The sequence below is a fragment of the Trichechus manatus genome, unplaced genomic scaffold (genome assembly GCF_000243295.1).
Source record: "Trichechus manatus latirostris isolate Lorelei unplaced genomic scaffold, TriManLat1.0 scaffold00006, whole genome shotgun sequence".
NCBI classification, from domain to species: domain Eukaryota; kingdom Metazoa; phylum Chordata; class Mammalia; order Sirenia; family Trichechidae; genus Trichechus; species Trichechus manatus.
In genome coordinates, this window is record NW_004443942.1 from 32,466,418 (window position 1) to 32,490,902 (window position 24,485).

Genomic DNA, 24,485 nt, shown 5'->3' on the forward strand with positions numbered 1-24,485 from the left:
CACAACATGCAAATAAATGTGTTGGTGACAAGTGAAGTTCATAGAAGAATATAATAGAGTTTCAGAATATCAGGAGCCTTGTAAGAACAATTTGAAAGCCACACGATATGGCATCCACTTCCTGGCCTGCCTTAAATCTGGTCTAATGCTTTGTCTGACAAGCCAGAAGGATTCTACATAACTTAAAAAATGCACCCACAATGCAAATGTCTGTTGAATTTTAATGCAACCCTTACTTGACCTAAGGTATTAATCAAATAAAATTAGATTTCTGGAAAAACCTTGTTTATTGATGAGATGATTTAACATAGCTTAGCCTGGCTACTTTCCATCTCTAACATGTATTAGACAGTGCTCTTTTTAAATCTTATTCTGACCTTTCCTGGCTTCACATCTTTCTGCTGATCAATAAGCTCAGCTCTCTTGTGATAGTCTATGACAGTTTTTTTGAACATCCAGGATTCCTAAGGAGACTATAGATACTTGCAATCCTGAGATAAAACTGTCTTCTATTTAACATGCACCTACATTAAACAGGGGTAGTCAGGCAACTGCCTAGATTTACTTAGAGAGTTTTTCTCTCTGCTTAGAATTTCCATAATCAGGTAACAATTGTGCAAATTCTTTAAAGGCAATACAGATTTATCTTAATTTTTTTTTAAATCCCTTTCCTCCCTTAATTTTTTTTAATTCCTACTTTAGAATTAAATATTAAAAACAAGTAAAAGTTATTATCTAATAAACCACTTCAAATTAAGTTAGAGAACCTTCTTAATAGATAAGAGTCCCATGAGGTAAGGATAAATACATGTATAAGTAATACATAGACCTAAATATAGATGTGACTGATTTGGTTGGCTCAATTTTGCTTGTTGGTCTTAATGTTAATAAACACAAGGTCATTGTGTTAACTTAAGGTTGCAATAGGTCTTCCCAATTGCTGTTCTTAGATTGCCCGTTATCTATCTTGCCACTGGATCTGCCTGACTTTGGTCAGTCTTGCTCTAGCAGCTTCTGTTAAAATTGGAACAAATCTCAAGGAAAGCCAAGTTCCTCACACCAATGTGTAAGTCCAGGCAGTCATCATACATGTGTCACAAGACTTATGTCTCCCTCTCTGCTGCCAACTTTATCAAGAGTTCCTCATTGCACAGTACATAGTGAGAAAGAGCTGCAAATCACCAAATTAAGTCCAGAATTACAAATGATGGCATTTCATGTTATTCATACTGAGCAATTTAATCTAGCAGTTTTGAAAAATAACATGCCTTAATATTTCAATAGAAAAGAAGACACAGTGATTTATGTCTAAAGTAAACCTTATGACCATATGCCATTCTAGCAAAGTAGTAAAAATTCATTATTCATTGTTTATGAAGATTATATAACAGGGTAGGAAAATGATCAGGAGATGATATTAAGGGGGAAAAAATAGGATAAAAACAATATGCCTATTATGATTACAACTTTTAAAAAATGCACAGGAAAATACATAGAAGGACATACTTCAAAGTATTAATATAAGGTATTCTATTAAGGATATAGATTTAAGGGTGATTTATTGCTATTCTTATTTTTCAAACTTTCATTATGTAGATATGTAACTTCTTTAAAGAAAAAAATAGAAATTTAAAGCAAAAAAATAGCATGCAAAAGATGATTATTTTGTCAATGCAATAGTCTAGTTTTATGACATGAGAAGTGTGACCTGAGTAAATAAAAGTACCAAAACATCAACTGGCCAATATAAAGCAAAAAATAACATGAAAAAGATGATTATTTTGTCAATGAAGTTGTTGAATTTTTTAACATGAGAAGTGTGACCTGAGTAAATAAAAGTACCCAAACATCATGACATCAGTTTAAAGGTTGGTTATAGCTTTTTTCTTACTTTCTTAAATTCTAATAATCTTAAAAAAAAAAAAATTCAAAAATGGAATAATTGTGACTTAATTTAATAAAAGAAAATAAAAGTAATTCTCTGTGAAGCAAGTTAAGTTCTTGGTTGAAGGAAGAAAGACAAAATACAGGATAAACAGGTAGGCAGATATGACTATATTTCAAATAACTTAACTAACCACTGACAAGATACCATTCATATAAAGAAAGCAAAAGTAAAGGACATCCAGCATCTTAGTTTGACTTTGACTCATTTGGAAATGTTACATCCACGGACACCTTGGGGAATAAAGCATGGAGGCTACAAGAAGGTTATTTGAGATCTATTTGAGATTATGTCAGCCAACAAAGCTGAGGGATTGACAAGATAAAAAGGCAAGTCTTTTTCATATCCAATTTTTCTGATATGCTTCACTAAAAACGTAAAGACAGACAAAACATGAAGGGAAATTGTTTATACATTTTCAGGGTTCCCAGTTTCAAAAGAGGGAAGTGACATCGGGTCATCTGCTGTCTTTGTAAATATTTTATATTATTCATTCTACAAAATTTGCAGTGCCCTTGCCAGTCTACTTATTTTTTTCTTTTATTGAAGATCAAGTAGGCTTACCTCACTCCGAGGGACATCCTACTCCTGGGTATCATACAAGTGAGGTTCCTGAGTGAAAAGAGCCAAAAGCATGGATCTGAGCCAAGTCCTTAAAAGAAGAACAACTCGAGAGACCACAATTCCAAGTCTAGTGAATAGAGACAGCAGAGTGCTTATGGGCAAGAAATAGGGTCAAAAGTCAAGGAGAAAGGGAATGTGAAATCATCAAGTGGACAGCAAGCAGGAAATGGCCCTGGAAAGACTATGGTTATAAACAGCCAATGGAACACCCATTGGCTCTACTGACAAATGGCCCGAGGAAGGTTGATGCATCAGACTAGCTAAAAGATACACAGGGCATGGACTCCTCTCATTTAGCAATGTCCTCTTTTCAGTGTCCTCAACACTTAATCTTCATCTCAGGGAATTCCAATCCATAGCAAATAACTGTTACTAGGACCAATTTTAATGGTCCTGATGGCTGCTCCTATATCTCTTCATGTCCTGATCCCCTCCATTTTTCCTGAAACTTTGCTGTAATGAGACCATCTTTTTTTGTTTGTTTGTTTGGAGACAGTATTTGGGACATTATCAGCAATCCCCCTGCCCACTCTATTCACTTACACCAGCATGCCAGAGAAACATGGGAAAGGGTTTAGACTTCAGTTAAAGCCAAATAGGCTAAACTAATGAAAAAGCTACCAGCCGCCAACATACTAGAGTGATCTCCTCAAATATCAGAATTACATTTTTATCTATCTCTTTTCTTAGATGGCACATTCTTTCAGAGAAGGAACTATGTTTCATTTATTCTTATATCGCTATGACTTATATAGCACAGAAGTTGTCATACTGTAGGTAAACAATGAGTGACTGAATAAATGCAAAACCTCAATGTCCATTCACGTAAAGAATCTTGAAACTTTACGCGGAGAATCAGATACATGAATTTTGAGGCCCTCGAGTTTCAGAGTACCAATGGCTCTTACCTTATTCACACTGCATGCCGTTTCAACCATGTAATTCTAACTATCATATATGCTAAATGATGATTAGAGAACACAGGTTAAATGCTAGGGAAATCAGTAAGGTCTTAACAATTTTTTAAAGTTTCTGTAGAATTCAGGGTTGTAGTCTTTCAAATAATAATTAACCATCTAAAACGACGGCCAGGAATTTGGTTGGCACCTATCTTTCTCCTCTGTGATGTTTGGATTTATAGTTTAATGTGAGCATCATATAGATTCATTATCTGGTGTTAGGTAAGAGAGAAAACACGTCTAATAAAGCTTCTGCTCCCTCAAGGTGAAAGTAGGGACTGAACTGTAAATTCTCTGTGTTTTCTTTCTTTCCTTTCCAACAGCTGTATGTAACAAACTAGTCACACAATTCAATGTCTTAGCCAGAAATCAAGACATGATAATTTAGATTAAGGATTTTAAAAATGTGGTTTACCAAGACACTTTAAGGGTTCTGCAAAACATGGTGTAGTTGTCGTATTTTGTTTTTAGGGATGATGAGGCTATAACTGAATTTATCATCCATTCATTATCCTAATTTTGATTTTTTTTTTTTTTTTTTTGCTCATTGAGATAGCCACGTTCTTCTGATGAATTGACTTTTAAAATCAGTAAATGCTGTAACATTTAATTTATGACAAAGCAATAAATCACCACTATAAAGCCATTAATAAGAGAATCTGATCTCTCTGAGATCTGCTGACTCTCAGTTCAGTGCTCTTTCCACTACACAAGTAGGTTACTTCACGAGGAGTTATGAACACATCTTTGCTCTATTCCTCTCTGTTGAATAGTTTATCACTAGGTGACTCCCCAGTTGGCTAGCCTATTCATCAGCATGGTTAACCATCAAGCAGGTATCACGTGAAAAAGGCCCAAAGGACAGAGATTCTAGCGATCATCTAAGCTCTAATTTTCCTTCTAGTGTCGTAAATTTAGCCAGATTTGTGTACATTGCTGTTCTCCATCAGAATAATGACAACCAGAGATAATGTCACATGTAAGAAGGAGAAGGAGAAAGACAGAGGAGATGAAACAGAAGAAGAAAGAGAAGAACCGTTAGATAAAGAAGCTTTAAGAATTAAGTGACACTCCTGCAACTCTTAGTATTCTGCAATGCTGTGTAGTCAGTATGTTATTGAATCTACCAAGCATATATAAATTCATATATTCAGAGTATTTAAATCCCAAAAGAGAGTTATATTTATTCCAAGAGTCCTCCCTAAAAACGTTATGGAAGGTAAGGCAGGAACGGTGATTTTCATTTTACAAAGAGCAAACTAACACATATGATTAAATGCTTTTCCCAAGGGCACCCAGCAAATCTGCAGCGGAATGAGAATTGTATTATATAAACTCCTACTAGTTTCATAACTTCATCTCCACTGTTGTCATTATGAATATATGACTATGATCACTTAAGTCATAAACTTGTATTAAAAAAAAGCATGCTTCAAAATCTCTGCTGCAAAAAAAAAATGCCAAAGTCTACAGACAAATAAAAATCTGGAAAATATTTATACTATAAACAACCAACAAAGAATAAAATTTCAGAAAAAAAGAAAACAAAAATTGCTCAATGGAAAAAGGCAAAGGATAACAGGCAGTTCAGTTCACAGGAAAAAGAGATTCAAGTATCATAAAACCATATGGATAAATGCTCAACCTCAGTAATTAGTCAGTAAAATGCAAATTGTACAACAAAAATACTTAAAAAAAAATACCTATCAGGTTGGCAAAGACTATGAAGTTTGGCAAGGGTGTGAGGAAATAGACATTCTTAGAGATCATTGGTGGGAGTCCTTGGCAATATCTACCAAAATTTTTTATGCACATAAGCTTAAATGCCACAATCCAACTTCTAGGAATTCCTCCCACAGATAAACATCCACATGTATGCAAAGATGTATGTACAAAGATGACCAATATCTGGAAGCTGGGTAAAGTCCATAGGTAGAATACAACGGAAAACCATTATGCCATTGAATAGATGACATATAATTCAAGTATTGTTATTGAAAGCGCTCCAAAACTGACACTTAAAAAAAAAAAAAAGCAAAACATTGTTTAACCATGTCTTCATTTGTGTAAAAATAATTTATCCACTCCCATTTATATGCTGATGATTCTGAAATTTAACTGTCCAGTCCTGATCTCTACTGCAAACTCCAAATTGTATCCAACTTAATGTGGCCGTCACAGAACCTTGGTTTCCCCTCAAAGGCTACTCACACAACTTCCTCAACCTAGTAATTAGCTTCAAAATCCATCTAGTTACTTAAATCAGCATCTCAGGTGCTTTATCCTTCTTTTATAGTCCATTTCCAATCAATCAGCAAGAGCTATTGACTAAACCTCCAAAATATATCCAAAAATCTGCCAAGTTGCCCTTTTTCCAACCAATCTTAACCATCAATTTCTTTTCCCTAGACTTCTGCCTCATGTATGATCCTCTTCCACTTTTGCTTTCCCTACAATCCATTCTACACAGAGTGTATAGAGTGATGATTTTATACATAAATGTCACCCCTTGCTTAAAATGTTCTAATGTTCCATCACATTTAGAATAAATTCCTAACTCTTTTACAAACCTGCAGAGCCTTACTGACATCTTTTTGGTCCCTGCCTGTCTTTAACCTCAACTCCTACCACTCTTTCTTGCAAAGAAATTTACCACAAGATACACAACAATCTGTTAACAGAAGTTGATTCTAGGGAGAGCTACTTTGATTTGTTTAATTTTCAGAATTTACAGAGCTCAGACTGCTTACATTATGGTTCTTGCATTCCCTCTATATCACATTGTATCCTACGGATCCCCCTCCTCATTTTGGCTGCTGTTCTCAAATTGGTCCACCTTGTTTGCAGGGAGTGCCCTTTGCTAATCTCAGGTGGTTTTTCTATTCTCAGCGATATTAGTACTGATGCAATTATTACGTGTTTTTTACTCCCACCTGGGCAGTCAGTGGTTTGCCTTCATCCACCTGTATTTGGAATTTGCAGGATATCTTGTCACCTAGGTAAGTTGTAAATTTTCTTCTTGGGTGTTGGGTTTTTCTTCCCTAGTTCCTTCTTCTTCTTTTTCCTTTTCCTTTTTTTTTAATTGGAGAAATTTAGAGAGCTTTATAAATCTTTAACTGCTGTCCCCATCACCCCCCAAATCCTCTTCCCATTAAACAATTTATTCTGTTGTTCGTCTTTTTTATATTTTGCCTTATGTATTTATTGATTCTTCAATTAAATTCTTTTTCAAACAGATAAACTCAAAAGAAGGTACAATTTAAAACTTTATATGCACTATAGTTCCAAGTTTAAAAAACACAGATAAGAGAAATGATACACCAAAATAGCAAATATATATACATATATACACACACACATATATGTATGTATTTTCTATTTACCTGATTCAGAGAAATATTTAGAAAGATAAACAGCTTCTTTGTTTTGATTATATTTTTCTGGTTGTTAGTTATGTTGAGTCAATTCCGACACATGGTGAACCCATGTGTACAGAGTAGAGCTGCTCTATAAGGTTTTCAAGGCTGTGTGACCTTTTGGAAGCAGATCACCAGGTCTGAATTCCAAGGCACCTCTGGGTGGGTTTGAACCACCAACTTATTGGTTAGTAGTGCAGTGTTTAACCATTTGTGCCACCCAGGTACTCCTGATTTTATATATACAGGTATACCCATTACCTGTTGCCATCAAGCCGATTCAACAAAGTAGAACTGCCCCACAGGGTTTCCTAGGAGTGGCTGGTGGATTTGAACTGCCAACCTTTTGGCTAGCAGCTGAGCTCTTAACCACTGTGCCCCAGGGCTCCATATACAGGTATAGTATATGTAATAATAATAATTATTATATATACATATGTGTGTGTGTGTGTGTGTGTGTACATATATATATAAATTTATCTTGAATTCAGGATTTTTTCCTCACTTTGTATTTCATTAGCTGGCAAAATTAGGAAAGCTGAAGAAAGAGTTCTCAAAATAGATAGGACTTGAGGTGATAACTGAATGGGAAAGACTGTTTGACAGCTAAAAAGTAGTAATCAGTTAGAGGCACTGCTGTTTTTCCAAAGAAAACAAAATTAGGAATAAGAGGTTGTGAACCTCACTCTGCTGCTAACAGCTGTGTGGCCACAGGTGACTCACACAGTCCACAGAGGCCATAGCTGTCAGGTACAAAATGAGAGGTATGGACAATCAGATTATCTGGGGCCCTGCAGCAGACTCAGTGAGGCCTTGGGCATGTTTAATTTGGCTATCACAAAACAATGTGAATAACTTGCAATTAAATAACATCATATTTAGGCTTCCTGTTTTTCTTAAAAAATAAGAAGATATGAGTTTAGAGCAATAGGCTCGAGCTCAGTGATCCTTTCAGAGAGGTCACATGCTCCCCAGTTCATCTGTGTACCCCCTCAATGCTCCTTCATCAAGCATGCTGTTGCCTTTCTATCTCATGTAGTTATTTAAGTACTTTGTCCTTTAGACTAGAAGAACTTCATGGCTTTTCTCGCGTTCATAATCTGTGATTTCTCACAATTAAATTAGAAAAATATAACATCATTAAAAATATATAGCATCTCAACTTTAGTGAAAATGCACCAGGCATTCAAATACTGAATTAATAATGCTTTTTATACAGCCAAAACATTAGGATAATTTTGTGTAAATAGAGCAAGAAAGTGGTGTTGATTTGGCAGGAAAGGATGTAACCAGAAGGAATAATACTTTGCCTAAGAAGTTCTCCAAAAGAGGCTCCATAGTGGGTTTTAAGATACTATGTTATCCATATTCTTGTAAGACTGGTTTATGTTAGAGAAAGCACGTGAAAGTATATTATCGAGAGATCAGAAAGTAGACGAGGGGTAGAAAATTTGTTAAGAGTTTACTGCACCAAGAACAACGACCCCTTCCTTTCCATTCCTCCTAGTACATGGCTATGGCTGGGGATGCCACCTGTGTGGAGAACTAGTGAACATATTGCAAATATAGTAACAAGTTGACTCTTGAGAATGAAAGATAAAGTTGCCAAATGAATCTTGGATGCTCCTAGATCATCAGATGGAAGGATCAAAAAACATGGGAGTTGGAAGGCAGAATTGATATCATTGAAATAACATGAAACAGACAGAAGCCCAGTGTTTCAGCCCCTCTTTGGTGTTACTCATTTAGGGAAGTGATATGACCCTTCTGGGGCATGGAAACTTCGTCCATATAAACTAGAATTAGAAATACTCATCATTTCTATTTCATAGATACCCAACTAAAGAAAGTATTTGAAATTGATTTTGTAAATTATATAACATGGCGCATGACATATTGGTTTTTACTGTTGTTATCTTCTACATCCTCAACGTCATCATTATGAACACCATCATCACTGTCTTCACTACTATTCTGTGGGAACTTATCTGATGGGAGTTAACTCATCCAACTGCCTTTATTCCCTGGAGTGTTAATTTTGTAAATTTATCTGAAATTCCCAGATTGACTTTCTTCAGAACAGAATAAAAACTGACCAAATATATAATACATCTTTTGATAATGATCAGTTACATGTAAATGTTAATTGTCCTAGTGTTCTGGAGTTTGTTGAGTTTTTCAGTACAATATAAATTATTTAACTAATTCTGCAACTGTGATCTCATTTTATTTTGGGGATTTGCATTAGCAATTAAACACGTGATTAAGAGCTCAGCTGCTAACCAAAAAAGTCAGCAGTTCGAATCCACCAGCCACTCCTTGGAAACCCTATGGGGCAGTTGTACTCTGTCCTATACGGTCGCTATGAGTCAGAATCAACTTGACAGCAACAGGTTTTTGGTTTTCTGACCTCTATCATTCCTAACTTCCCCAAAAGAAGGTTGTTCTTTCATTTTAGTTTTTTCCCACTCCCTATCCTACTTCTGTTCAATAGGACAGTTAGTCTGTGAATATATATTTGTAAAAATGGCTTAGGGACAGTGTCTGACCTCCTCCAACCCCACAATGGGGAAGGAGAACCAGGATCAACATAGGGTTGCTATGAGTGGGAATTGACTGGATGGCAATTTTTTTTTTTTTTTTTTTTTTTATGAAAGAGATCTAGTAGTTGCTGCTAACCAGCCCTTCGAGACAGAGGAATCTGGCTATTATAGACGTATTTCATAGCATGGATTCATTTCCAGCGTGCCAGAGAAACCGGGCATGTGCTGCAAATCGACTACAATGCCCCCTGTGACTTAGTGGACCAAGCACTAGTCATGGAGTCGCAAGGCCTGGGTTTCAATCTACACTCCACCATTTCCAAGCTGTGTTACCTAGGCTGGTCATTATCTCTGAGAGCCTCAGCTTTTACACTTGAAAGTAATACATAATTCACAGGGTTGTTTTGAGGGTCATATAAGGCAATGCAGATGGAAATGCTCTGTAAGCATATAGTTGCCGAGTCCCTTTGATAGGGCAGGAACTCACATAGGACTGCCCAAGAGAGCTCAACTGAGATAGCTGGCAAACCATTCAATGAATAGCAATAAGACTATTGATCTATCTCTTGACTGAATCTCTGGATTTTTTAACATCTAGTTACTCAATGTACCAACTCCGCTCCTTCCAGTCTCTTTGCTAATTTAGCTTTGAAACTATACTTGTTTTCAAGACCCAGAATTTTTTTCTTGTCCCTGACTTGAATTCTCCCCTGGACTGCATAATTTATGGCTTAACTCCCATGAATGTCGATTAATGATTTACTATCCTTCAAGTTATTAATAATGATAAAAATACATCCTTTTGAAAGCTATAGTCTATGAGATTAACACTATGCTAAGTCACCTTTATTTTTAAAAATAATGACTGCTCTAACTTGACTTTTTTTTCTATTTAATCAAATGTCTCATCTAGAATGACTATTATAACAGTCCACAAATTCTATGAAAATTTAAAACAGACTATTTTCTTTACTACTATACTATAATAAATAAAGAGATCTCTGGTATCTGTGTTTTTTCCTGTACATACATACCTATGATAAAGTTTAGTTTATAAATTAGTCATACTAAGAGAGTAACAATAATAACTAATAATAAAATAGAACAATTATAACAACATACTTTAAGATTTCTTCTTACCCTAGATATTAGCAACCTCAGCATACGATTTTTCTTTTTTTTTTCTTACTGAGAACTTTCACCTTTTCACTAAAGGAAGCCCTTTATGGCTTATTTTTGACATATCCGAATTGCCAGCTTCACTGCTTTGGGGCTATTAATAAGCAAAATAAGGGTTACTTGAACACAAGCACTATGATACCACACCAGTCAATTTGATAACCAAGAGGGCTACAAGTGAATAAGGGCAGGCAGCGGATACAGGGTGGATACACTGAACAAAGGGATGATTCACATCCTGGGTGGGACAGAGCAGACAGAATGCGAAACCGCAAATAAGGGGGGACTACTGTGTGTGTGTTTGTGTGTGTGTGTGTGTATGTGTGTGTGGAATCCACCAGCGCTCCTTGGAACCCTATAGGGAAGTTCTACTCTGTCCTATAGGGTTGCTATGAGTCAGAATCTGCTCAGATTTTATATATATACCAGTCCCCGGGATGAAAACACAATGTGCAGGGGGGAAAAAAGCAGTACATGGAAAATAATTTACAGGAGGAAAAAAGAGAGACATTTAAAAAATAAAATAACACACATCATTTGTCTTAGTATAGAAAAAGAAATTATTAACTCATAACGTTCGTATCAGGAAAGTGTACATAAAGAATTGTTGTGTGCCGTCTAGTCGATTCAGACTCATGACAACACTTTTTGACAGGGTAAAACTTTCCCATAGGATTTCCCAGGCTATAATCTTTACTGTTGTACTTTCCCCAGGTCTTTTCTCCCACACAGCCGTCGGTGGGTTGGAACTGCCAACCTTTGGGTTAGCAGCCAAGCACTTAACTTACATTACCAAGGCTCTTTACCAAAAGAACAAGGAGAGATAATACCAGGTCTTTACTTATTTCTGTATCACAAATCATTTTAGACAAGAATGAAGATGATGATCTTTTCTGGAAAACTGTGTAGAGGACTCAAAAGTGGCCGTACTGAGAAAAAAGACTCTGATATGAGAATAGAAAAAAATGCATTTCTAAATTAACATATTTTAAATATTATGTACCTAATAGGGAAGAAAAGAAAAAGTAGGAGCAGAACCTGACTCAATTACTTTCCCAACTGCAAATGAAATAGGCCTGTGTACAAATGTCTCTCATTTGTGCCCTTGCTACAAATAGGTATTTAGTGCTTTTACACTGTCCTTTTCATAATAACATGCTTATTGTTGGTGTCGTTAGATGCTATCAAGTCAATTCCAACTCATAGAGACCCTATGCACTACAGAATGAAACATTGCCTGGTCTTGTGCCATCCTCACAACCGTTGTTATAATTGAGCCCACTGTTGCAGCCACTGTGTCAACCCATTTCGATGACGGTCTTCCTCTTTTTTGCTGATGCTCTACTTTACCAAGCATGATGTCATTCTCCACAGACTGGTTTCTCCTAATAACATGTCCAAAGTCCTTAAGACAAAGTCTCGCCATCCTTGTTTCTAAGCAGCATTCCAGATGTACTTCTCCCAGGACAGATTTGTTCCTTCTTCTAGCAGTCCTTGGTATATGCAACATTTTTCACCAACATCATAATTCAAAAGCATCAATTCTTCTTCGGTCTTCTTTATTCATTGTCCAGCTTTCCCATACATATGAGACAACTGCAAATATCATGGTTTGGGTCAGGCTCACCTTAGTCCTCAAAGTGACATCTTTGCTTTTAATACTTCAAAGAGGTCTTTTGAAGCAGATTTATCCAATGAAATACATTGTTCAATTTCTTGACTACCGCTTCCATGGGCGTTGACTGTGGATCCAAGTACAATGAAATTATTGACAACTTCAACATTTTCTCCACTTATCATGATGTTACTTATTGGTCCAGTTGTGGGGAATCTTCTTTTTTTTTTTTTTTTTATGTTGTGGTGTAATCCATATTGAAGGCTGTGGTCTTTGATCTTCATCAGTAAGTGCTTCAAGTTCTCTTTGCTTTCAGCAAGCAAGGGTGTGTCATGTGCATAATGCAGGTTGTTATTGCATCTTCCACCAATCCTGATGCCACACTCTTCTTTGTATTGTCCACCCCCTCGGTTTTTTGCTCAGCATACAGATTGAATAAGTATGGTGAAAGGATACAACCTAGACACACACCTTTCCTGATTTTAGACCACTCAATATTCCTTTATTCTGTTCCAAGGACTGCCTCTTGGTCTATGTACAAATTCAACATGATCAAAATTAAGTGTTCTGGAATTCCCAGTTTCCCCAATGTTATCTATAATTTGTTATAATCCACACAGTCGAATGCCTTTGCATAGTCAATAAAACACAGGTAAATATCTTTCTGGTATTCTATGTTTTTAGTCAATACCCATCTGACATCAGCATGATATCCCTCATTCCATGTCCACTTCTAAATCTGGTTTGAATTTCCAGCATTTCCCTGTGGATGTACTACTGCAACCGTTTTTGAATTATCTTCAGCAAAATTGTACTTGTGGGTAACACTAATGGTATTGTTCTATAATTTCCGTATTCTGCTGAATCACCTTTCTTTGGAATGGCCACAAATATGGATCTCTTTCATTCGGTTGGCCAAACAGCTATCTTCCAAATTTCCTGGCATACGTGAATGAGCGCTTCCAGCATTGCTTACGTTTGCTGAAACATTTCAGTTGGTATTCCGTCAATTCTGGGAGCCTTGGTTTTTGCTGAAGCCTTCACTGCAGCATAGACTTCTTCCTTTCATACCATTGGTTCTTGATCATATGTTATCTTCTGAAATGTTTGAACGTCAACTAATTCTTTTTGGTACAGTGACTCTGTGTATTCCTTCTATCTTCTTTTGATGCTTCCTGTCTCGTTCAATATCTTGACTGTAGAATCCTTCAGTATTGTAACTTGAGGCTTGACTTTTTTCTTCAATTCTTTTACCCTGAGAAATGCTGAGTGTGTTCTTTCCTTTTTTTCTAACTCCTGGTATTCACACATTTCATTGTAATACTTTACTTTGTCTACTTCAGATGCTCTTTGAAATCTTCTGTTTGGCTTTTACTTCATCATCTCTTCCTTTCACTTTAGCTACTCTACAAGATGCTTAAGTGGAATTATCAGAACCTTATCCCAGTGGTGAATCCTGGAGGATATGAGCCCAGTTAGTCCTGGAGGATGTTGAGGACATGTTTGGTCTTTTTGCTCTAATAATGATGAATCAACACACAGAGAGATTCTCAGCCTGGAGAATCAGGGGGTTAAAGCCCCTGATATTCTTTACCAGGTCACTCAGCTCTTTCAAGAGTGTGAGAATACAAGAATTACACATGTTGTCTTCTGAACTGTCTTTCTCCTAGAGAAGGCCCTCTTAAGCCTAAAATTCTGTAGCAATAACACCATTCAATGTCATTTAATTAAACACACCAATAAAATATGAGCATGTTTGAAGGAATAAGAAGAATTTTCAGCAATGCCAGACTCATAGAACTTAGAGAATCCATTGGTGTAGATGGATGATGAGAATGCATGAATAAAGTTGTTTGTCTATTTTTGGCTGCAGGGATAGAATCAGTTGATATCTGAGCCAGAATTCAAAATCAAGAGAGCTTTTCACTCCACCTTATACTGAGAACACTTGCTTCTTCGGGCTAATAAGAGTAAAACAAAGTTCTTTCACATATTTCCATTCTATTATTCATGAATAACTCTATATTTGGAGGATCAGGCAATGTCCAAAGTAAAGAAACTGAACAAATATTTCGGACAGGACACTATCTTGGCTTTGCCCCTTTTTCCCACATACTGATACTTTGGATTTCTGTTATTTTCACCTGATCGAGCCAGGACAAGAGTTTTCATCCAATTTAAGGTTATGAAGACTTATTTTCATTTCCACCTAAGGTAAAGTCTTTGTTTTCATGGAACAGCTAGGAAACCATGCTGTTTTGCAAGTTCACACTTGGTTAACTCACATACTGCCAACAAACAAAAAAAGATAGCATTGTTACTAATAATCATTTGTTCATTTGTTCTTTAATTGAACAATTAGAGCTTACAACAATAACAACAACGAAGCTGATCTGAGGTTAAAGCAATAGGTAAAAATAACTCCTCTCTTCATGGTTCTTATACTCTGTTGTGGGGAAATTGAGAAAGGACAATATGCTGCAATATTGGCTATAATTAAGTGTTATAGAGGAAAGCAAAGGACAGTAAGGCTTACTGAAGTGAAAATTAAGTGGCAAACATTATTAAGTACTCCACATAAAAGAATTCCAATATCCAAATCCAAATTTCTTAAGTAGATTTATATGTATATATAAACCCATTACCATCAAGTAGATGCCGACTCATAGTGACCCTATAGGATAGAGGAGAACTGCCCCATAGGGTTTCATATGCTGTAATCTTTATGGAAGCAGACTGACACATATTTCTCCCACAGAGTGGCTGGTGGGTTTGAATCGCCTTTTGGTTATCAGCTGAGTGCTTTTAACCACCGTGCTACTAGGGCTCCTTCATACCAACCAAATCCCTTGCTGTCAAGTCGCTTCCAACTCATAGTGACCATATAGGACAGAGTAGAACTGCCCCATGGGGTTTCCGAGGACTGGTTGATGAATTCGAACTGCCAACCTTATGGTCAGCAGCTGTAGCTCTTAACCACTGTGCCTCTAGCGCTCCTTCGTATATATATGTGTGTGTATATACATATATATGTGTGTGTATATGTATGTATATTACCTGTGATATATTACGAAGGAGAATATCTGATCTAAGAGAGTTACATTAACTTGCACAAGATCTCTTAGCTATTAATCAGCAGAAGTAAACTCTGGGATTTTATTATGCTAAGGTCTGAGTTAATGTGATTTTTTTGTATTCTTTTGTATGTTTTCTCTTAATAATATAAATAACCTCAAAAATTATATTCCATCCCAAGGGTCCAATGTTGTCTCCACTATGATTTATCATAGTTTAGTCCATCACATGAGTAAAACAATTTGAAAATGTGGTAATTGATGATTCCTTCAACTAAAAACACTACAATTAGTAAAAAAAAAAAAAAAAAGGTGATTTATTATGTAACGAAATAAGATAGAAAATACTTCTGATGCCCTAGATAAAATATATCAGTAATAAGGAAAAGTTTACATTTATTTCCAGAGTACCTTGTTTTTGTAAATATGTCTCTCTTATTGCTGATTAGATGCTTCTAGATCAGCACCAAAGTCTTTTTTGGAGAACTGAAATTGCAAAGCACAGCTGCAGGAGTGCAGATTTCTCCACCAACTCCTTGGCAACCACTGCCCCCCGCCCCCCATGCCTACTCCCTGCAGGCTCCTGTTTCTCAGCGACACATCCCAACTGATTGACCTTTAACTCACAAAGCACAGATAGACCCCTCATTTCAACTCTCTCTTTTCCTTCTTAGGCATCTTCATTTCCTTTCTCCTTAATTATCCTGAACTGTAGTGACCTTGGGAAAACTGTGCAATTCCTGTCCTCTCTGCTATCGACACCATGGCCCCCCAACCTTCACACAGGCACTCTTCCAGCAGATGCCCCAGGTTCTAAGCCTCTGTCTTCACCTCTCTGGAGACCAGTAGCTATTTTCAGCAAGCTGCCACAATAGGAAGAAGTTGACAAATTAATACCTGATCCCAAAGGCCAGCTTTGCACAGCAGTGGGGTAGAGTGCCAAGAACAGGTCACCACCATAACCTAAGGAACAACCTTCTCTCAAATAGACTTCCAGAGCAGGGTCCAACCTTGTCATCTGCTCTCTCTTGTGCCTACTGCAATTCATCCTCATGGTTTGTTTGATATTGAGGCATAACTTAAATACATTATAATTTACTATTTTTAGGTGTACACATCTATACATACCAAACATACCAAAATGAAGACATAGAATATTTCTGTTTCCTCCCAAAATTGTCTAGTGACTCTTTATAGTTGATCCCTTACCCCCACGCTTAACCCCTGGCAACTAATAATCTGATTTCTGTCCCTATAGTTTTAACTTTTCTAGAATGTCATAGAAATGGAATCGTATGGTATAAGTCAAATCACTATTTAAGATACTCTAATGGCTTCCTACTGAATGAAACAGTAACTCTTCACTAGAGCTTAGAGTGTGCTTATCTGCCTAACCCTACCTCAGAATATTGTTCTTTAACTTGGTGACTTCCCATCAACTCTGACTTTCTTCCTCTTTTCAAACGCATTATATCTTTTCCAACTCAAATCCTTCCTTTGAGTTGATTCCTCTTCCTGGAACACATTTTTATCTTTCTTTGTCTGGATAAATCCTTCTCCTCTGTCAGGGCTCAGGGGAATGTCATTTTCTCTAAGAAGAATTTGTTGATTCCATAAAATAAATTAAGCTGGTTTGCATTGCTCTCTGACCTTTTCCTTCCTAGCATTCATCTCAATTGATAATTAAATATTTGTCTGTAGGTTTATTTATCTACTGTTTGTCTCCTACAATAAATTGCCAGCTGTGAGGACTGGAGCCATTTTATATTGTTCCCTATTGTGTGTGTGTGTGTGTGTGTATCAGATTAAGAAAATTTACATCAAAATCTCCAACTTTTATTCCTGGAAATAAAATGAGGAGAGGCTGATTCTTGAGGTTCTTTTACTTCAATTACCATTCTCACTCCCATTCTGGTTCTACAGTACTTTTTTTTTTTTTTTCTATATCTTGTAATATAAACAAAACAAGCAAACAAAGCCTCACCATAAATCTCCTTAACACTGTTGAAGCAGAGTAGAATTTTTCAAAAGCATTACCAAACCTTAAAGGAATATAAAAATGTAATATTCTTTGAAAAAAAGTTGATATGAGTTTGATACTATAAAATTTCAAGCTATCTATTCTATGACATTCCAGATATTCTAACTCCATCTCAAGATTCACCACCCACGGACTCCTTGTTACGCATGATGATAATATTGTGGTTCAGATAAGGAAACAAATATTTCCACATTGTCCCCATCAAGGTTGCTCCCTTAAAGTCCTTGCTTTCTGCCTAATTTGTCTCCAGTGAGTGACCTCACATCACCACACCCACTGTTGTTGAGTCAATTCTAAGTCATAGCGACCCTATAAAACAGAGTAGAACTGCACCACAGGGTTTCCAAGAAGTGGCTGGTGGATTTGAACTGCCGACCTTTTGGTTAGCAGCCAAGCGCTTAACCACTGTACTAGTATTCTTTCAGATCAGATCCCCTCGCCACACCCTTCTATATGCATGAAGGTGCTATGTCTCTCTGAGTTGAATTCTACAAAAAATCATAACTACATCATGCACATAGAATATTTTAAACACAAGTTTCATACACGCACTCTCAAGGGCTTCCTTGCATCAGTACTTTCAATTGAACATTTTAAAAGAAAGTTGACTATTTCTGTTTTCTATCTCCATGACACTGGTACAGTGCTGGGTACACAGTATATGCTTAGCCAGTCGATGTTGACTTGAATCAATATTCACTGTGTACCATCCTAGCTCTCCACAGGCATGCTTCCTGAGGACTTGTGCTACCTTTTGTTTTTCAAGCATAGAATTTTATAGAATATACATAACTGAAGTGAAAACAACTCACCTTTCTGAATATATAAAATATATAACAGTATATATAATCGGGATACATCAAAACAGACTATGGAGATGAACGTTGATGATAGGTGCTGGGAGTTTTAGTTTTTTATTCTTTCATCCTCACAGCAAAGTGAACCTCTAATCTGAGGAGAATTACAAGTGTTCTGGCAGTATCTGAGTCACAGGTAAGCAAGGACAATTGTCATTTACACAGAATTTGAGCTAGCTAGACTAAGTGTTCCAAGGACTGCAAGCGTTCCAATGGCTACAAGAGGTCCATTATGTCTACGGACTCTATTTCAAAGCTCTTCTAAGGAGACAAAGGGGACATCATTATGTGAATTAGATCTACATGGGGCCATTAGTTCATGTGCCAGTAAAAAAAAAAAAAAAGCTAAATCTAATTCCATCGTAGAACAGAATGTGTTTTTGTACGTATGGGTAACTTGTCAGTGGTCACACTGGTCTGGGTTTGGTCTAAAACAATGGACATTTCAAAAGTTGGGAAGAGATCACATCACTTTAACAAAAGAACTGGAAAGATTTCCTACTGCTATTGTCAGGTGCTGTCGAGTGGGTTCTGACTCATAGTGACCCTATATACAACAGAACAAAACACTGCCTGGTCCTGCACCATCCTCATGATTGTTATTATACTTGAGCCCATTGTTGCAGCCACTGTGTCAATCCATCTTGTTGAAGGTCTTCCTCTTTTTTGCTGACCCTCTACTTTACTGGTCTGGGTTTGGTCTAAAATAATGGATATTGCAAAGGTTGGGAAGACATCAGGTCACTTTAATAAAACTACCGGAGGCATTTTCTATAGTGACTTTAAAAAGAGGAATGCAGCTGTTTCACCATCCTCAGCTTGATGATCTGGGAAAACACATTTTATTAGCTCTAAAAGCCTCCACGTGAGGACAATATTCTTTTGCCAGAGTGGAAAAATGACAATCTGCAGAAGGCGCGGATAACCATAGATCCGCTTTTGGTAAGAGGTTGGTGCCCGTGTACTTTCTATCAGAAAATCACTGTGACTCATGTGTAGGTAGATGATGAAATTAGAAAAATACAAAGTCATATATCCTAGGTATACATTCTACCTATCTAAATCTAAAATAATTTTGATTTATTGAAAGCGAAAATAAATAGAAGACTCAATCTCAAGTTCTTGTTCTGCTTTTTGCTGGCTGTACAAATGTAGATTTAAGAAACTCACAGGTAAAAGACAAAATATATCAATTTTATCAATAAATTGAAGTGGGGTCAAGCTCTGTTATCATAAGGCAAAGAATATGATATTGGTCAAAACCAATATCCAACTAATTTGTTTGCATGACACCTACCCCAAAGTAATATATTAACAGTAAAAAGGTAAATAAGGATATGCAGGGAACACAAGAAAAAAGAAAACTGGACATATGCAAAGCAGCATCTACGGCAGAAGAACTAAGTGGGATAAAGAGTGTTATTCCTAAATTATAAACGTTGGAAAACTAAAGTTATAATAATGAAATGATACATGCTGGAAAAAAAAAATTCTAGAGAATATTTTATCAACTTGACAAAATAAAATGCAGAGCAAGTTCAGAATTTTTTAAATTTGTTTTAATTTTCTACACAGAAGGAGTTTAGGAACAGTGATGAGATTGGGCAAGTATTTTAAAGCTGTGTTTGCGTAGCAAACTGAATGTATTCATATTGCACATTGCAAATCAATAAAAAAATAGTGAAATTTTCTGAAGATGCTTTAAGTCACACAACATTAGATGGAGAGACTATTGCTTGTCCATTTTTAGAAATAATGTATTAATTTGAGGAGTTGCATACTAGGGAGAGGATATTGGTGAGCAAAACAGCAGAAAGGAAAAGTGGAATTTAAAAAAAAAAACAAACAAAAAAAAGCAAGAACAGCTTTTTAGCTGCCCCAAAACAAGATCTGCTCATCAGGCCAAACTGACTGGCCACTCATTGTTCCCTGTTACACTGTCAAACACTAGGCTTCAATTGATATAATCAAAATTAGACAAACAATTCTCTTTTTTTTTTTTTGTAGTCAGATCTTTAAAACATCAGTATTTTGTTTTTGGCCACCTTCCTCATCTACCTTTTGTAAAGTGTATAATTCTTCCTGAAATCCAAACTTTGCCCAATTTATTTATTACCTCAGTTGGGATACTGGCATATTGGTTTTATTAAAAAGTTCTGTGTACAGATATACCAAGATATTAATCAGCGGGCAAGAACAGATGTGTAAATTAGATAGAAAAAGAATTTTTCACATCCTGGTAAAGGAGTATGGAAAAAGCTCAGATAAGGAAAAACAACCTGGATAATTGTTCCACAAGTGAGAGACACATCTTCCCTTTTTAACAACAATATACATTTTGCCATGAAATCTTGGTCTTCATACTATAGACATTAATCTGAAGTTAATCTGCTGTTCTTTGTTAAAAAAAATAACTAATTAACTAAATATCAAACCTTGCTGAAATGCTCTAATACTTCAGAAGAAAGGTTACCAGCATCAACGTGTGTATATGTATGTATGTATGTACGTAGGGCTAAATTTAGGATTATATGTACAAAGCTAACATATATAACACTTAGCATGTTCCAAATGTTAATGCACTTAATCCTTACAATGGTCTTATGAGAGACTCTCCTTTATCCCCATGGCATCAGTGAGAAACCTGAGGAACAGAGAGGTCACATAGAAAGTAGATCATGATCCTGGGATTCCAACCTCAGCAGTCTCATGCCAGAGTCTAAGTGTTAAGCCTCTGCACTAACTAACCTGTCCTTTATGCTCAGATCCGTTTGGTAGCTCTATCTTCCGTTTAAGGAGTCCTCATGGTGCAATAGCTGCTAACTGAAGGTCTACTGTTGGTACCCACCAGCCACTCTGTAGGAGAAGAGACCTGGCGATCTGCTTTCATAAAGACTTACAGTGTAGGAAACCCTAAGGGGCATTTCTACTCTGTCCTATAGAGTCACTATAAGTCAAAATTGACTTGCTGGCACACAACAACATCTTCATTTGTTTATACTCAGTTTGGGGGGAGGAGCACTTACCTATTTAGTCTAGAGAGTAAGACGTACACGTACTTCTGATTTGTGACAAAAATATTTTTTAAAAAAATTGAAATTCTATTTACAAATAGAATTGACTGATTTAAAAAAATCAAATACAGTATGGGCATTTTAAAGTGTAATTAAGTAGGAAAAAGTACCCAAGAATATACAAAGTCAAAAACCTACACTTAAATAATACAAGGACCTTGTTTAAATAATCTTCCTTAATAAAATTCCAAATTTAGAAAATTGGTTACTTAGTCCTTTTCTTCATTGAAGTCTCATGCTTGCAGGCCATTGACTATTACATGTCAATAACGGCATAAACCAAAGGAACCTGCTGCCATCAAGTCGCTGCTGCTCATAGTGACTCTACAGGACAGAGTAGAACTGACTCAGGGTTTCCAAGCCTGTAATCTTTACGGAAGCAGACTACAACATCTTTCTCTCACAGAGTGGCCGGTGGGTTGGTAGGTTCGAACTGCTGACCTTTCAGTTAGCGGTGCTTAGCTTAACCACTGCACCACCAGGGCTTCTTAATAATGCATAGCTAATATATTTTTATTTATATTTATTGGGTAGTTTATAGAAATTATAAAGATACTCAGTTTCAAGATCTGAGCGCAAATGTGGAAGTCTTGCATGTTAAACATAAGAGAAATTCTATACTCTCGGGGAGGAAAGGAAATTTAATAACATATAATCAGTGCAGGAAGAGAAGAAAATAATGCGTTTTGAATGCTAGCCCTTTTATTTACATGACCTATTTAATTTTGACAACAAATCTAGGAGACAGTTATTATTATACCCACTTTACAAATAAGGAAACTAAGTAAACTCCCAAAAGTCTATTCAAAATTATGTTGTTGTTAGGTGCCGTCGAGTCGATTCCAACTCATAGCGACCCCATAGGATAGAGTAGAACTGCCCCACAGGGTTTCTTCCAAGGAGCGACTGGTGGATTTGAACTGTCAACCTTTTGGTTAGCAGCTGAGCTCTTAACCACTACGCCACCAGGGCTCCATTCAAAATTATAGAAATACCAAACTGAGTAGCAAATCACCCAGTCTAGTTATAGGGATGCTGGAACTTCCCTCTTTTTAGCGTACTGCCTCTTCAGATTAGCAAAGAATCATATTGTTAACAAACATCCTACATTTTGGAATTCATTACCCATTGATTACTCATTAATCTCAAAAGGTTTTCCTTTCAGACTTTTTCTACAAATGAAAACATATTATTTGTGATGTTAAAGTAAAAACCAATAGAAATATGCTTACTTTAAAAACCAACGTTATGTACAAACCCAGTTCAAGAGCTGACTTTTAAATTAGTAGAAGGAAACAGAAATGAATGAAATCCCAATACAAAAAAAAAAAAAGATTGCCCTTTTGCTTTGATAATTTAGAACTTTTATCTTGCTTGTTGTCAGCCCACTGCTTGCTACATAGAAGACAGTGTGTATTTTCTAACCAAATGAATAAATCATGTCAAGTAACTCTTGCTCACAGAGTCTAGCACTGATCCGACAAATTCACATCTCAACTGAAGTAGTAACTGTCTACTCAAATCTGGCATATCCTTGATTATACGGATATTCCATTGGCCTCCCAGCTTTTCATTTTAAAGCTATTAACTTCCCTGTTTTCTTGATAAACTAAAGACACATGGAAGAGTAAGAGAGCAACACCACCTACTCAAAGAAGCCAGTCACAGCATTGTCAGATTATATGTCAGGGAGCTCAACAGAAATCAAGCTTCCATTAGTATTACTGGAAGGCACTTGACCTTGGGAAAACTTAGTGTTGAGTGATACCAAAGGGATTAGCAAATGTTCCATTTTCCAACTCTCTCTTCAATTACTCTGATGAGCAATTAAAATGCTAATTAAAAAACAATCCAAAACTTAGCACTCAGAAGATCGTGAAATAATGTGATCACATATCCTAACACACAGACAAGTAATAAGGTCACCAAACAAATAATGGTTAGAAAGAAGAATTTGAATCATCACAATACTTTTTCTTTTCTTTTTTTATATGTAGTCACAATGTTTTGTAAGTGGTCACAATGATCATACATACTATCGATCTCTAAATAAGTAAATATAAATTAACTTACTTGTTATAAGTTGATCTTAAAAAAAAAAACTATTTTACTAAAAATAGACAATCATTTGAGAGTCTACGCAATTTTCCTGAGGATTACAACAATATTTCAATTGTCAAGTTTAGTATAATCAGTTACAATACTGATGACTCAGTTTGCGTATTATGGAGAGCCACGGGGTTTTTGCATTTGCTCTTTGAACTTTGGGCTTTTCATTATTCCTTCACAACTCCTCTTAAGAGTGAGCTGAATCAGTTTTGACTTTGTTATTGATTGTTTTGTTCTGTTTTGCTTGATGTTACCATCTCATTCAAGTACCACTAGAGTGGTGGTCTTTATTTACACTGCATAAAAATTAAATCTATTAATTAAAAACCTGAGAAAATGCATTAAGTTACTAATAAGAATTCTCACCTACATGGTAGGCTCCATGACAGAAGGAAACTTGTCCTGATCATTCTATATTTTCAGGGCCTAGAATAATTCCTGGGGGCAGCAGTGATTCAGTGGTAGAATTCTCGTCTCCGATACTGGAAACCTGGGTTGAGTTCCCAGCCAACGCACCTCAAACATAGCCATCCCCTGTCTGTCAGTGGTGGTTTGTGTGTTGTTATGATGCTGAACAGGTTTCAGCTGCGCTTCCAGACTTAGAAGGACTAGGAGGAAATGCCTGGTGATCTACTTCCGAAAACTCAGTCAATGAAAACTCTATGGAGCAAAATTATCAGATCCCATTGTACATGGGGTTGCCATGAGTTGGGACCACTCTCAAACAGGTAACAAGAACAACAGAACAGGACCTACCACAAAGGAAGCATTATATGTTGATGAAACTAATTCACACAAGGAAAACTATTTTTAACCAAATATAATGTAATTATGTAACCAAATGTAATCTTTCTTTGCAATACCATTCTTTAACTTGGGATAATCATCTATTTTCAAATGAACTTTTTTTTTAAAATCACTGAAATATAAGTACTTTGATATTTTCTAACCAACATGATCACTAACATCACTATAATTCCGATAACCAAATGCCAACCTCATTATCTTAAAGAGCAATTCTACAAACATTGCTGAGGAGATGGGACCAA